The sequence below is a fragment of the Ictidomys tridecemlineatus genome, chromosome 8 (genome assembly GCF_052094955.1).
Source record: "Ictidomys tridecemlineatus isolate mIctTri1 chromosome 8, mIctTri1.hap1, whole genome shotgun sequence".
NCBI lineage: Eukaryota > Metazoa > Chordata > Mammalia > Rodentia > Sciuridae > Ictidomys > Ictidomys tridecemlineatus.
The window spans coordinates 135,710,424-135,726,391 of record NC_135484.1 but is presented as its reverse complement, the minus strand read 5'-3'; the positions used below and the strand labels follow the sequence as shown (position 1 = coordinate 135,726,391).

The following is a 15,968-nucleotide window of genomic DNA, read 5'->3' as shown; positions in this document are numbered from 1 at the left end:
CTCTTTGATCCTATGCCTTTTTTTCCTTCTTAACTAATTTCATCTCTAATCTTGATTATTTACTTATTTGGGAATTAGTTTGTTCTTCCTTTTCTAAGGCCTTGAAAGTTGGAACATTATTTTATTTATTTGGAAACTTTCTATTTTGTTAGTGAAGTCGTTCAGTATCATGAATTTTCTTCCCAAAACCGACTTCATGATGTCCCAAAGATTTTGATATGTTGTAATTCTGTTCTGATTTTTTGCAAATATTTCTTTGTTTATTCTCTCATTTCTTTAATACTCCACTCCTCTTTTAAAAGAGTATTTTTTTTTATTTTGTTCTGTTTATGTGATTCCTCTTATTTTCCTTGCTATTGACTTTTAGTTCCATTTCATTATGATCTGATAGAATGTGTATAATTATATTAAGTTTATTTTTTTTTCAATGACTTACATTGTGACCTAGAATATGGTTTATTTTGAAAAAGGTTCCATGCATTGTTAGGAAGATACTGAATTCAGCTATTTTGTGGTGAAATATCCTGTAGCTATTAGTTACATTTGAATGATAATATTATTTAGGTCAAAATGTCTATTTTTACAATTGCATATTCTGTCTATTGGTGACAAGGATATTTTTAAATTCCCTAATTATTTGGGGTCTATCTGATATTTAATGTCAAGAAACATTATTAGTTTATTTATGTATTTATTTGTTTATTTAGGTATATATGACAGCAGAATATATTTAATTCATTGTACACAATTGCAGCATGAGTTTTCATTTCTCTGGTTATACATGATGTAGTATCGCACTATATGTGCAGTCATACATGTCCCCAGGGTGATGATGTCCATCTCATTCTACCATCTTTCCTGTCCCCATGCCCCCTCACCTTCCGACCCTCTTGTTTACCCAAAGATCCTCCACTTTTGCCATGTCCCTCCCCCAATTAAGGATTAGCATCCATTTATCTGAGAGAACATTCAGTCTTTGGGTTTGTTTTTTTGCTTACATTGCTTAGCATGATATTCTCCAACTCCATTCATCTCCCTGAAAATGCCATAATTTTATTCTCTTTTAATGCTGAGTAATATTCTATTGTGTGCATATACACTTATCTATTGAAGTACATCTAGGTTGGTACCAGAGTTGAGCTATTGTGATTTAAAGAAGCATTCTTTTTATGTAATTAGAGTCACTATAATTTGAGGCATACATAATTTCTATTGATATATTTTCTTGTTGAATTGAAATTTTACTAGTATAAAGTAGCATTCCTTGTCTCTTGTGAGTTTTGCTTCAGATCTGCTTAAATTTTGGAATTTAAGAATGGAAACATTTTCCAGGAGTTTACTTTCAGTCTATGAGTGTTTGTCATGGTTCGGATGTGAGGTGTCCCCCACAAGCTCGTTTGTGATACAGTTCAAGAAGGTTCAGAGGAGAAGTGATTGAGTTGTAAGAGTGTTAACACAGTCCATGATTGAATCTCCTGATTGGGATTAAGTATTTGGTAACTGAAAGCTGATAGGGTGGGGCTGGAGGACTTGAGAATTGAGGAGTGGCTTTCAGTATATATTAGTAGGCAGCAAGTGGACTCTTTCTGCTTCCTGATCATAACTTGAGCTGTTTCCTTTCAACACATTCTCCCACCTTGATACTCAGCCTTGCCTCAATCCCCTACCAATGGATCTGTCCTTCTATGGTCTAAGATTTCAAAAAATGTAAGCCCTCAAATAAAACTTTCCTCTTCTACAGTTGTGCTAGTTAGGTCATTTAGTCAGAGCAGGGAAAAAGCTGACTAATACAGTGGCTTCACATATGAGATGAGTTTCTTTCAAACAGCATCTAGTTGGATCTTGTTTTCAAATCCATTCTACCAATATGTGTCTTTTATTTGGAGAGTTTAGAACATTTACATCAAGAGTTATAGAAAGATGTTTGCTAGTTTCTGCCTTTTTCTTGGCTACATTGTATTTTGTCTTGGTTTCCAGTAGTTGATTGCTCTTCTATTTGTTAATTCACAGAGTTCAAACCTGTATTATGCAAGGGTCACCATGCTCTTTGGTTACTTTCAGTTTGCCTCCTAAAAGTGCAATTTGTTTTGAAAAATATCTTTCAGGCCTCTTCTGCTTTTTCATTATATTTTGGAATTCAGTTAGGTTACATATAAACAGCTTGGCCCTTGATGGTCTTGTTTTTATGCTTTGTTAGATCATCTGTCTAGGCTGAATTCTCTACTGTAAGTCTTCTCCACTAGACTTGAAGCTAAAGGAGAGCAGGGTTCTCAGCTGGTTTATTTGTAGAACTTATTATAATGGCTTCCATGTCATAGGTACTCTTTACACATTTGTTCAGTGTATGAGGGAGTACATGGGGAGATGTAGAATCCCTCTCAGATGAAAATACTCAAATATATTATTTCTGTCTTGTTTTCTCTATGATGCAGATCCTCATAGCCTACCAAAAATCCAAAAAGCATTTGATTCATGTCAAAGAATAATAGAACTTGACAAAAGTCACTGTTCACAGTGTTTATTACATATACAAGAAGTGGAAAAAGTAGAAAATAAACTTTGTGGAATGAAAGAGAAATTATCAGAAATGGAAAATGTGAAATCTAAGTTAGAGCAGAGAGAAATAAAATGGAAACAAGAACTCTGCCACTTGAGGTATGATACCCTCGATTGAAAGAAAGTTTGGACTCTTTTCCTTCACATTAATATACATAGGGAATTTTTGTAATTGCTGACTTACCTGCTGGCATTTTTTCAAGGGAGAAAACTACTTATACTTGTAGAGTCTGAAATCCTTACAAAAAGGTGACATATTGCTAACTATGATTACTTCTAATAACCAAATTCATGTTATTTCCAATCATAATATCAATGGCTATATAGAAATCTCACTATAAAAGGAATCTCACTATTGATTTAAAAAGCAGAATTTGGGATTGTTTTTCATTCATATTTTTATTTTTTGTATTATAATCAATGTTTCACTGAACCTCATTTACAAAAGTTATTATTTCCATATTTTTATTGAGTCATTACACTTGTTTAAATGGTGGGATTTTTGTTACATATTCATGTTTACACACTATGTGACTATATAATTTGGTCTATATTATTCCCTACCTTTTTCCTTTCCCCCCTTCTCCTTCTACTTCAATGAGCTCTTTTGATCTCCCTGAGACCACCCCATGCCTTTCTTTTACTTTGCCTTTCTAGTTTCCACATCGGAGAGAAAACATATGAAGCTTAAACTTACAAATTTGACTTAATATGCATAAAAATTGTCTCAGTTTCCATCCATTTCCTGAATATGACCTAATTTCATAGAAATTAATGTTTATTTTTTTTAGTTATAATACATTTTTCAATATAGAATTATTTTGGTAAAGAATAGTAACTTCATGAACAGATATTTGATCAATATTTCTAAATTGCTCTCGGGACAGTTTATAGTAATTTATATTTTCACCAAAGAGAATGAAATGGCCATTTTTTAAAAAATTGTTCTAATTAGTTACACATGACAGTAGAATGCATTTTGAGACATTGTACACAAATGGAGACAAGTTCTTCCTATGGCTGAACGTGCCATACCAGTAATGTAATCATACATGTATATGGAGTAAGAATGTCCATCTGATTCCACCGTTATTCCCATCCCTGCAAACCCTCCCCTCTCCTCACTCCCCTCTACATAATCTAAAGTTCCTTCATTCTTCCTCACACACCCATTCCCCATTATGGAATAACATCCACTTATCAGAGAAAACATTTGGCCTTTGTTTTTTGGGGTTTGCCTTATGAAAAACTCATTTTGTGCACCCCAAAATGTGTTTTTAAATATTTATGCAATTTTTTTTCTTTTTTTTTTCTGGTGCTTGGGATCAACCCCAAGGGTTGGCACAACTAAATGAGTATGCTTCTGCTGAATTACACCCTGGGCTATGGATGGAATCCTAACATCTATTAAACAAAATGTGAAATGGAAAGTAATATTTTTAAAATTTCTCCCTCATTTGTAATAAAATTTGTTTAAATTTCTGTGTTGAAAGGACATGTATTCTTTGTGATTGGAATAAATATTAGGTTATGCCTTGTTCCAAAGGGGATTGTAAGTTCTTTATAAAATACATAATGGTAAACAAGCGAAATTGAAAGTGTTACCTAAAAGAAACATTAAAAGGTGGAACAATGGGAATTGGACCTCTTAGCCTGGTCTTCAGTTATGTTAATGTGCAGACATATGCTGTCTGAACAACTTCTGAAGGTGGTATGTTACAATGGCAATCAATTGCAGTAGTTGCTATTTTATTCATGAATATAAAAGCTAAATACTAATGAATTTATAAACTTGTTTATAAACAATTAGTGTTTAAAACTCTCTTAACTAAGGAAGAATTATAACAATGCAAAAATGATCTTTGTTTTTTTCTGTTTTGGCAATGTTTGGGATGGAACACAGGGGCCCCAGCAGGCAAGCACTCTGAGGATTCCCCTCCCCAAATTATTTCAAACACTCAATTTCTGGATACATTTCAAGAGTCCCTTTCCATAATATCTACTGAAGTTACTAGTAACAGCCTTTTCCCAACTGACAGAAAAATATTTCATTATTAACTTTCATGTTTATATGTTTCCAAAAAGATTGAAGGAGAAATTTAAAGAGGTGAGAACTAGAAAGAAAAAAAATCATAGAACATAGAATTTTTATTAGCCTAATGAATTAACGTATGAAGAACAAGAACACAAAATGTACCATTTGTTTTCTGATTAAAAGCATTTTAAGATAACCATATTTAACTGCAGGCATGATTTAAAAGAAAAAGAGAAGAAGTTAAGAGATTTTGATCAGCTTTTGGAAAAAATGAATAACCAGTTAAGAGAAAAAGATGAGAAACATAATAAACAAATTGAATTGAACAAAGAATTTCAACTGTCTTATGGGACATTGAAGGCAGAATTAAAGACTGCAAGAAGTAACTCAAATCAGGTAAAGTAGTCTTCAGTATGGCATCAAATTTCTTACATTATTTATAATATCCCTTTAACATAATATGTGTGGTCATGTTTCACATAATGATGGGGACATGATGTGAGAAATGTGTTGTTGGCATTCACTATGCAATCATTGTAGGCATGTGCTTATACCAAATGCCTATATCTTCCACAAACTTCTGGGACCACTATTAAAATATGATTTACAAAATATTTAACAGACATATCTCCTCAGGTAGATGTGAGACAACTTCCACAAGAACTTACTGATAACCTGACAGAGCAATCTATGTCAGAGGATTCTCTAGAATACTCATCAAGTAATTACCTTGAAGTAGAAGATGAGGTACAGGGTTTGAAGGAGAAACTAGATCAAATCACAGGGGAAGTATGTACTAAATTGTATTTGTCAACCATTGATCTGCACCTGCTTAAATAATGTTAAATGTTTTAGGACAAAAATGTCAGTGGACAGAGTTCTTTGGATTTTTATTATAATTAATTTTATTACATTTTAATTATCTTTATAGTGGATTTGTTTATAAATTCTGAATTTCATTTTTACATTTTTTATAATATCATGCATTATTTCTCACTTGCAATCCAGTGACTTGGAAGACTAAGGCAGGAAGATCACAAGTTTAAGGCCAATCTCAGCATCTTAGCAAATCCCTGTTTCAAAAAAGAAGTGGGGGTATAGCTCAGTGGTTAAGCACTCCTGGGATCAATCAGTGGTTAAGAAAAAACTAACTAAATAAATAAATAAAAATTAAAAAAATAAACTACTTAATTATCCTCCGGAATCCTGAGAATTGTACATGTATCCTCACATGTGTTGAGAGATTTTTTTTTTTTTTGGTTAACTAATATATATATATTTTTAGTGCTACCTCCATTGCCATGGTGTAGCAAGGCCAATTAAATCAGAGAATACCATTCCATGGAATGTTCCAGGGAATTGAATTATTTCATGCCTTCATTTCTATGATTGGATACAGAAGCTATGTGTAATTGTTAAATGGATTTCTTGCACAGAAAGGCTATTATGCTTTCCTCAAATTTCAGGTTAATTTTAAAATAATGGGACAAGTCAGTTTTTGTTTAATTTAAACAGATTATAAAACCATACAAATGTTTCAATCATGTCTGGTACCTCTATCCAAAGCAGAGAGTGAAGAACTTTCGTAGGTTTTCCAGTAGATCTTTGAAAAGGCAATCTTACTAGGATTTGTTGGACAAATTTGTGCTCAAATATTCTCAACATGCTTCCTTTATTATGAAACACTGTTGTTTTATTCATGCAGGCCAATAATCTCAATACAAACCTAGAAGCTACATTTTCAAAATATTTACGGTTGGATGGACAATTTGAACTTGCTTTTAAAAGCCTACAAAATACATGTGAAAAAACACAGAACAACCAAAAGTAGTTGGAAGAAGATTTCGCAAACCTCAAAGTATATGTGCAAGACAATAAAATTAAAAATGGTCAAGAAGAGCCTCATAGATGTGAGATTAGACAAAGAACAAGAGAGATTTTAGAGGAAAACCAAAAACGAGCATCTCTATTTTCAGAGGTTATTTTATTTATCTGTAATGTGCTTTTATTCGTTTCACTGAAAATTTTATTTTGGAAATTTGCATTTTATGTGGGTCATCTACATTCCTTGAGGAAACTTCTTTTGTAGAATTTTCAGAGTAAGATGGCATTTTTAAATATTTCATTTTCCATCATTGTAAAAACTGACTTTATCTTTCAGAAAAATGACTTTATCAGAGAACCATTCAATATTTAAGGATAGTTGTATTAATAAGACAATTAGCAAGAACCAAAAAATGTGAAGTCAAAGTATACCATACTCTTGAATTGTTGAATATTTTTTTTTCAATTATGAAATAATTTTACAACATTTTAGTTTTCACATTACTGATACTAACATGAGAATGATTCATGGCTGAAGTCCTAGTCATTGGAAGATAGTTTGTGTAGCCTTTGCAAGGCCCTGGGTTCCAACCCCAAAGAATATACAAAAAGCAATTGACTTTGATGATAAAATCCCAGCATCTTTTATACACATATTTAAAATTTCTCTCTTAGTTATTGATTCTAAACTAAAGAACAAAATATAAAAGTGATTATTTGGGTAACAATTATTTTAAGAATATGTCATTTCGGGCTGGGGATATAGCTCAGTTGGTAGAGTACTTGCCTAGCATGTGTGAGGCACTGGGTTCAATCCTCAGCACCACATAAAATTAAAATAAAGACATTGTGTTCATATACCATAAAAATATTTTAAAAATATGTTCTTTCAATTTTTTTAGACATTTAATAGAGCTTCAAAAATTTTAGAGGAGTTGAATGAAAATAATGAGTTTTCATTAATGAAGTTGATGCATTTGAGAATTGGCAAGGTAGAATCTCAAGTGTCTGAAACTCCAAATGAAATTTCTGATGAAGTACAAAGGTAAGAATATAATGAACTCCATATAGCAGGATAAAAATTCCTGAAGTATGTCCAAATGTACACCTACAGAAAATAGCTTAATCTCCTTAATTTGTCTCCGATGCACACATTTTAGTGAGAAAGGTATATGAGATTAGTAGGATCTAATCAGATAATACAATTTTCAGGATTAATTTCAGTAAATGAACTTATTTAGTAAATGAACTTACTTTTGAAATATTGGTTTAGGAAGTTTATATCCCTCATGCATTTTTTTTTTTGTATCTGTATGGCTTTCTCTCCTTTCCAGACTTTCACCTCAGTACTTTTGAAGTTTTATATTTCAGTTATATTGTGACCAAGTTACTTACAGGCCTTTCTTAATGTAGAAGAGTAAAAAAAATAATTATTGGTTGAAAGGGTTCAACTTAAACCCCAAGGGTACTCTATTGCTAGTACTACCCTCTTGGCACATTCTGATACTTAATAAATTAACCATTTTTAATTGTGACATTTGATGATACCCCCAGATGGTGCCTAGAGACAAACTAAAATTTGCCTTGTTTCCTCTCTACATAAGGTCTACTTTTCATATAGGGAAAGAATATCACAGGGCTGAAAGGAAGTATACTTTGCAGTACAGTTAAAAATAATTCCATGGTCAGTGTTGGGGGCAATTAAAATCAGAATTGACAGGTGCCACCACTGATACCTTGGTAACAAAATTATGAGCTGATTGTCTTCAATACTGAATCACCAACTCAGCTATCTTATTCTGTCCCAGTGATTGTTGCTATGAATTATTTCTCAGTGCCCAGTGCTTGATTCCTTCAGGTGACGGTTAGAATGTGTAGACAGTGAGAGCAAATGCTTGTCAATGTCTTTAAGGAATGGTTTTTAAATTCTTCAATTGGTTTAATAATACAAGTATTTCTAGCTTAGCTTCACTCTTATTTCTAGTTGTACATGTTTAATTAAGGAGTACATGATGCTTTAATATACTTTAGCATAGTGAAATGTCTTTGTAGTCAATTTAACTAAGGTATCCATCATCTCACCTGATTACTATTTAAATGCCAGGATTTTTAATGGTGTCCTCAAAAAGCCCTTAAGGAGAGCCTTTCAAGAAGGCAGCAGTGTTACCCTTTAAGTAACACATCTCCACCTGCATTGTTTGAATTTCTTGTTTGTTAGCAGGCCCCAAGAAATATGGATACATCTTCAGAACTCTTTAAAACCTATAATTGTATGCCCTACTCTATTTTGATGGGTTTTCAATGTTAAGATTCTTTTCACTGAGACATTCCATTTCTTCCCATGGCATTTTTTTTTAATGCAAGTAGTTTCAGAGAAAAAAAAAATGAAATAACCAAGTATTTGCCTTTTGCAGTCCTCACAGAATCAGTAAGAGCCTTCAGGAGGTTAGTAGCAGATTCCCAGTGAAAACAGAGAGGTTGTTTACCCTGCTCTCACTGTGGGAGGCCAGTCCCAGGGTGTCCTTGTGTCAGACTTAAAAGGGACAACTGGGTACACAACAGAAGTTTTAACCAGGGAGAAAACATAGCAGGTGCTATTTCCAACCCACAGCCTTCATGTCAAACCCTTGAGGATAATCTGGCTGAGGTGAGTTATGCTTTGTTTATCTTTTAGGTTTCAGATTTCTGATTTGCCTTGTTTTGACTTTGTTGAAATACTGAGTTCTTTAGTTGACTTACGAACATTAAGTGAAGGTCATGATAATCTATAACTATACAGATTAAAAAAAGAATTTTCAATTTTTATAAAGTATCTGGGGGTCTTTTTAAAAATGATACTTGTTAACTTTATTCAACCAAAATGATATTTTTAACTTTCCTTTAACTTAAAGTAGATTTTTTTATTGAATTAAATGTTTGAAAGAAATAAACATTAGTTTAAAGCTTTGATGGAGTTTTCATGATCTTAACTCACAGGAAAATAGTACAGACCTATGTTAAATCAGGCCTCAATCTGATGTTTCCTTTTGCCTTTCGATTCTAGTGAAATCAAGAGAAGAGCAAATATAAGATTCATAAAAATCCATGAAGTCAAAGGTGCTAAAAAAAGGGAACAAATTAAATAACTTTTAGTGTGTAATTATAAGATCCTAGCTAGGTGATATTTTTTTTTTCCATCAGTTTGTTAGCTTACATGATATATTTCTGAAAAAAAACAAAAAAGATCTAGGATTGAAGAGTCTCTCATCCATGAAATTGGAACACTGTACACCAAAAAAAAAAAAAAGAAAGAAAAAAGAAGAACATGAACTATTTATATAAATTGTATAAAATGTTAAAGATGATCTGAGTACAAGATGTTCTCAGTTATTCATATCAGAAAATATCAGGCAAAGCATCATAGATGAGTGAATGTTAAATTGGAGACACAATGCAAAGGAATATGTAGGGGGGCAGGGGGCATTTTTCTGGGTCAAAGATGTGTTTATTTTTTAGTGCTTATAAATAGGCTGAAGAATACTTGAAAGTTACTCTAGTACTTCTTAGATATTCTTAGAGAGCATAAGTTTGCCAAAGCATTCAAACTGCAACAGGAGTACCAAAAGCACTGTTCTATCAAGATGCAAATTCATGTCTCTGTCATCCCTGCAGAATGCCTTCAAAGGGGAAGAAAGAAGAGGGAAAAGAAAGATACTGAGAAAAAAGTTGATCAAATTATTTTATCTGCATGTTTTACTATGTCATTATTCATTCCACTAATATCTATGATTATAATGTACCCAAAGATAGTATTCAAGTTATTTCATTCTGAAAAAGAGAAGACAAGCCTGGGAACTCTGTCAGTCCAAGAAATTTGCTTCACATTTAAACTGTATAAAGGCTTTGGACATCACAGTATTTTTTACACCTCAATGTACTTAGTATGTTCTGTATTCTCTTTTTGATCTTCTTTGAGGAATCAGTAAGAGAATAGGGTTTTTATGAAGAACCATCTAGATGGGGTACAGTTTGAAGCTTTTCCACGTGTTTGTAAACACATAAGTGTAATTAGCAAAATGTTTCAAAAACTTTGGTTCCAAATCCAGAGAAGAAATCAGTGACAGTTAAATAGCTACATATTGTTTACAAATCAGAAGAGTCACAAATCAAAGAAACCTAAGTTTAAAATGGCTCTAAGTAATATTTATACTGTGTGTGAGTGTGTGTGTGTGTGTGTGTGTGTGTGTGTGTGTGTGTTGTGGTTAAAGTTATGAAACTCAGGGATGCTCTACCCCTAAGCAACATCCGTACTTCTTTATAATTTTTGTTTTGTGGAAGATTCTTATTAAGTTCTGGGCTGGCCTCAAACTTGCCATCCTCCTGCTTTAGGTTCCTGGGACACTGGGAATTATAGGCATGTGCCATAGCATCTGGCATTATTCTGCCTCTCAAGAGAATTTTCTGAAATCTTTGTGTATCTATCTTAATGAAGAGATGTTTAGTCATATTCCACATAAGAATATTTTGAAACTTTGGCCAGTAGAATTTCCACATGAGGCTTTGATAGCTTTGATAGGCTATGATGGTCATCCCCAGGGATGACTCTTCTCCTGAACCATGTCCGAGGCCCCTCATTCATTCTTGAACTCACACAAATGATTTTCTCTTCCACTATGCCTCCAAAATTCGATAGTGATGAAAATTCCCTAAGCAACTTGCATCTTGCCTCCAGTTTTCAGAATATTTTCAAATTCTGCCTCACAAGAAATCCAGTAGCAAAATGTTATGAATCTAAGGCAGATTCTTTAGATTCAAGCAAGCTAAACACTATCATGACTCATTGGTATCCATGTAGAAAGAGAGTTTTGTCTTCTAAACCATTTGGAGAGTAACATGAAGATTAACCAGCATTCTAACAAAGTCTGTTCATTCCATTTGATATGTTAGAGAAGGGGGTAACAGCAGTTCATGCCAAGTTTTGGAATTTATTAATTTTCTGCACTTGGTGTGATAAGTTTCACAAAAGAGATAATTACATTTTTTAATATCAGAAGAGAACACATTTCTAAAAGAGTTGTTATAAATTAATAAGCAGCTGATTTGACCTTATGTATAAAGTACAAACAAGAAGACAGCTAATAAACAAAGACGAGTCTCAAGAACATTTTCTGGTAATAAAACACTGAAGGTTGCAACCTGTGAAAATGCACAACTTGCATTTTGCAAGAGAGTCCAATACATTTCAGTAGTAAAGAACAAGTTATCCCATTGCTCTGCTATTTCTCTTAGCATGGTTTTGTATCACTTCATTAAATCTTCATAATGACCTAGAGAACTAAAGCAACACAACCCTTCTATTTTAGAGAGACTTCAGCTTAAAAGAAACAACTTGTTCAAGAACAAAGAGCTCTTCATTTTAGAGAGAGAATATGTTCTTAGTTCAAGCTAATTGTCACTATTTAAAACTAGTGTTCTGAACTGTATTGCCTTTGAATCATGATTCTATTATTTTACTTTTCTCTTCCTGAATTACAAGCTTATGCATTCAGTGAAATGTGCCTGAATTCCAGCTACCAGGGAGGATGAAACAGAAGGATTCTTGAATCTGAAAATTTATGACGAGTGTGGGAAATGTGAAGAAACTCTATCCCAGGTAAACACTCACACCAATATACCCCATAAACTTAAATGCAAAAATCCTTAAATAATTTTAGCCAACTACATTCAAAAGTACATCAAGATGATAACACTCCATGATCAAGTGGTTTTCATTGAAGGGATGCAAGGTTGGTTCAACATAGGGAAATTAATTAATGTAATTCACCACAAAAGGATTAAAGACAAGAATTATAGGATCATATCAATTGATGCAAAAAAGGTCAGTGATAAAACCCTACACCCATTCACGTTAATAATGATAGGGAAACTAGGGATAGAAGACATTTATCTCAAAATTATAAAGGTTTTATTTGAGGGACCCAAAGCCAGCTTCATACCAAATGCAGCAAAACTGAAATAATTTCCTCTAAAATCAGGAACAGGACAAAGATGCTTGTTCTCACCACTTTTATTCAGCATAGTTCTTGAAAGTCTATCCAGAACAACTGGGCAAGAAGATGAAATTAAAGTTATGGAAATGTGAAAACAGGAAGTCGAATGACCTCTGTTTGCTTGATGATGTAATCTTTTATGTGGAAGGCCCCAAAATTTTTAGAGCTAGCAAAAATGACTTATAGACTTGATAAATGCACTCAGCAAATGATATTCTATATAGAACTAGAAATAGGAAAAAACATTTAAAATGCATTTTGGCAAAATCGGAATCCCCCAATAGAAAAAGCAATTCTACATAAATCTTGATTTTGACTGAATGATAAAATACCATAGTTTCTTTTATCAGGAATCTATTGATGGATACCTATGCTAATTGTATACATTGGTTGTGGTAAATAGTGCCACAATAAAGATTGAAATGGAGTCATAGCTTTATAAGTTGACAGCATATCTTTCACATATGTACCTGGCAATAACATGACTGTATCATTTGGTAGCTCTATTTTTAGTTTGTTGAGAGATCACCATACTATTTCCACAGTGGCTGTGTTATTTCCATCACCAGAAACAGTGTACAAAGGTTCATCATTCTGCACATCCTCATTAGGCTTTGATATTTTTTTCCAATAATAAATATTCTGACTGGAGTTAGGTGGAATCTCAGTGAAATTTGCATTTTCCTTATGGCTAAAAGTATTTAAAAATATATTTATTGGCTATTTCTACTTCTATTGGGAAGTTTCTATTTAGATCATGTGCCCATTCTATTGATTGAAATACTTGTCCCTTGATGTTAACTGTCTTGACTTCTTCAAATATGCTGCATATTTATCTTCCATCAGATGAATATCTAGCAAAGAATTTATCTCATTCTGTAGATTTTTTCTGTTGCTGTGTAGAAGCTTTTTAATTTTTCATCTTTCATCTCATTATTGTACTATTGGGGTCTATTTAGGAAATTGTTAACTTTGTCTTTATCTTGCATGTTTTGCTGGGTATTAGTACCTTCACAGTTACAGGTCCTACATCAAAACCTTTTTGAGGTGATTTTTGTACAGAGGTACAGATAGTAATCATTTCAATTTTTAAAATGTAGATATTCAGTTTCCCAGGAGCATTCACTGAAGAGTCTTTCTCTTTTTTTTTTTTTTTTCAGCAACAAGTGTTTTTGGTGTTTTGCTTGAGAATCAGATATCTGTAAGTGCATGTTTTTATTTTGGGTTCACTATGTTAATCCATTGGTCTACAGGTCTCTTTGCATGCCAGCACTTTTTTGTTGTTCTTGTTGTTACTATGGCTCTGTGTAAAGTTTTGAATTTGGATATTATACTGCCTCCAGCATTTACTCAGGATTATTTTGACCTGGAGAATGATTTACTTCCATATGAACTTAGAATTTTTTTTAATCCTGTAGTGAATGGTATTTTGTGTTGAATCTGTAGATTACATTCAGTAATATGGCCATTTTAAGAATATCAATTCTACCAGTCCATGTACAAGGGAGGCCCTTCCATCTCTCAGTGTCTGCCTTAATTTCCTTTTTTTAGTATTTTGTAGCTTTCATTGCAGAGATCTTTTACCTACCTGGTTATATCTGTTCTTTGGCATTTTACTTGTTTTAAGGCTGCTGTAAATGAAATTATGTTCTTAATTTCATAATCAGCAAATTTGTTATTAGTGTGTTGAAACGAACTACTGATTTTACTAAGTTGATTTTTGTTTCCTATTGATTTGCTGAATTTGTTCTAATAGTCATTTGGTGAAGTCTGTAGGGTCTTCTAAGTATAAAATTATATACTCTGAAAAAGGATAATTTAACTTTTTCCTTTCCTATTTGTATCCCATATATTTCTTTCTCTTTCCTGATTGCTCTACCTAAAATTTAAAGTATAATATTGGATAGTGATTGTGGCTATCCTATGTCTTTTCCTGATTTTGAATGAAATTTGTTCAAATTTCCCCTGTACTGTATGATGATCATTAAGGCTTTGTTACATGTAATCCTTATTTTGTTGAGATAAGATCCATCTACAACTAATTAGCTTGGTGCTCTTACCATGAACATATGTTAAATTGTATCAAAAGCACTTTGTGCACCTATTGAGATGCAGCTGTGATTTCTTTTAATCTATGATTTTGTTTATGTTTTTTATTACATTTAGATCTTTTTATGTTGAACCATGCTTGTATTCCTTGGATAAAACTAAATTGATTTTAGTGTCTGATCTTTACAATGTGTTGTCGATTCCAATTTGTAACTATTTTATTGTAGATTTTACATCTATGTTCACTGAGAATATTAGCCTAGTGTATTGTTTTGATGTGTGTGTGTGTGTTCTTATCAGGATTTTTGTGACAAGGGAATACTGACTTTATTGAATGAGTTTGAAAATGTTCCTTCCATTTTTATTATATACAATATTTTGAAAAGCAAAATTAGTTCTAGTCTTAGTCTTGAAAAATTCATCAGTCTATCTAATCCTAGTGTGTGTGTGTGTGTGTGTGTGTGTGTGTGTGGAAGGTTTAACATTTCTCAAACTGGTTAATATTGATTTTGGTAGGGGGGTTATTAAAGTCTCTCGATTCTATTTTGGTGGGTCACATATCTAAAAATTTATTCATTTCTTTTATATTTTCCAATTTATTGAAATGCAACTTTTCAAAATAATTCCTAATAATCAACCACATTTCAGTGGTTTCTCTTCCTGCATGCCACATCCCCAGCCATTTTTGAATTTTATTTAGAGACAGGGTCTTGTTGAGTTGCTTAGTGTTTCACTAAGTTGCTAAGACTGGATTGGAACTCTCCATCCTCGGGCCTCAGCTTTTTGAGCTGCTGGGATTACAGGCATAAAATCTGTAATTTTTTAATTAAGGTGCTCATAGGCATAATCTCCCTTCTCCTTCTGAGTAGTGTTTTCATTCTATCCTAAGTGATCCAGGATATTATATTTCAGTTTTCATTTAATTATTGGAATCTTGTAATTTGTTTCTAATTTTTTCAAAGACTTTCTCTTTGTTTAAAAGTATATCTTTCAATTTCATGTATTTCACAGTCTTATTTTTTTTCTTACTGTTTTCAGTTTTATTCTACTATCATATAACCTGATGCAATAAATGATTTGATCACATTTTTTAAAAGGATTTGCTTTTCTAACAGGATAATTTAACTTTTTACACTATATCTTAGAAAAAGTTGTATAATCTGATAAAAAAGAATGTGTATACTCTAGTTTGTGCATGGTATTATAATTCAGATGTGAGCCGCCCCCCAAAACCTCATGTGTGATACAATGCAAGAGGTTTAGAAGTGAAATGATTGGGTTATGAGAGCCTTAACCAATCAGTAAATTAGTGCCCTGATAGAGATTCATTGAGTGGTGACTGTAGGCTTGTAGGTTTTGATGGGGAAAGTTGGTCAGTGGCAGTGTGCCTTAGGATGTATGTATTTTGTCCTTCATGAGTAGAGTGATGTCTTGAGCTGCTCCCCACTGCTATGTACTTTCATGACAATATTCTG

The 15,968-nt window shown here is 32.8% G+C and overlaps 1 protein-coding gene across 14 annotated transcripts in view; it reads left to right on the top strand.

Moving 5' to 3' along the window:
• The window catches only part of LOC110597363 (serpin B6-like), a 312,873-nt gene that overhangs the window by 160,992 nt on the left and 135,913 nt on the right, over window positions 1-15,968 (top strand). For 8 of the 14 annotated variants that reach the window (XM_078020459.1, XM_078020455.1, XM_078020452.1 and 5 more), the window contains 4 exons: window positions 2,433-2,655; window positions 4,804-4,987; window positions 6,297-6,569; window positions 7,318-12,047. The gene's annotated coding sequence lies outside the window, so the exon portion shown is untranslated. Of the gene's footprint in view, window positions 1-2,432; window positions 2,656-4,803; window positions 4,988-6,296; window positions 6,570-7,317; window positions 12,048-13,604; window positions 13,646-15,968 lie in introns of all 14 variants that reach the window. The other 6 variants (XM_078020458.1, XM_078020456.1, XM_078020457.1 and 3 more) reach the window with 4 other exon arrangements.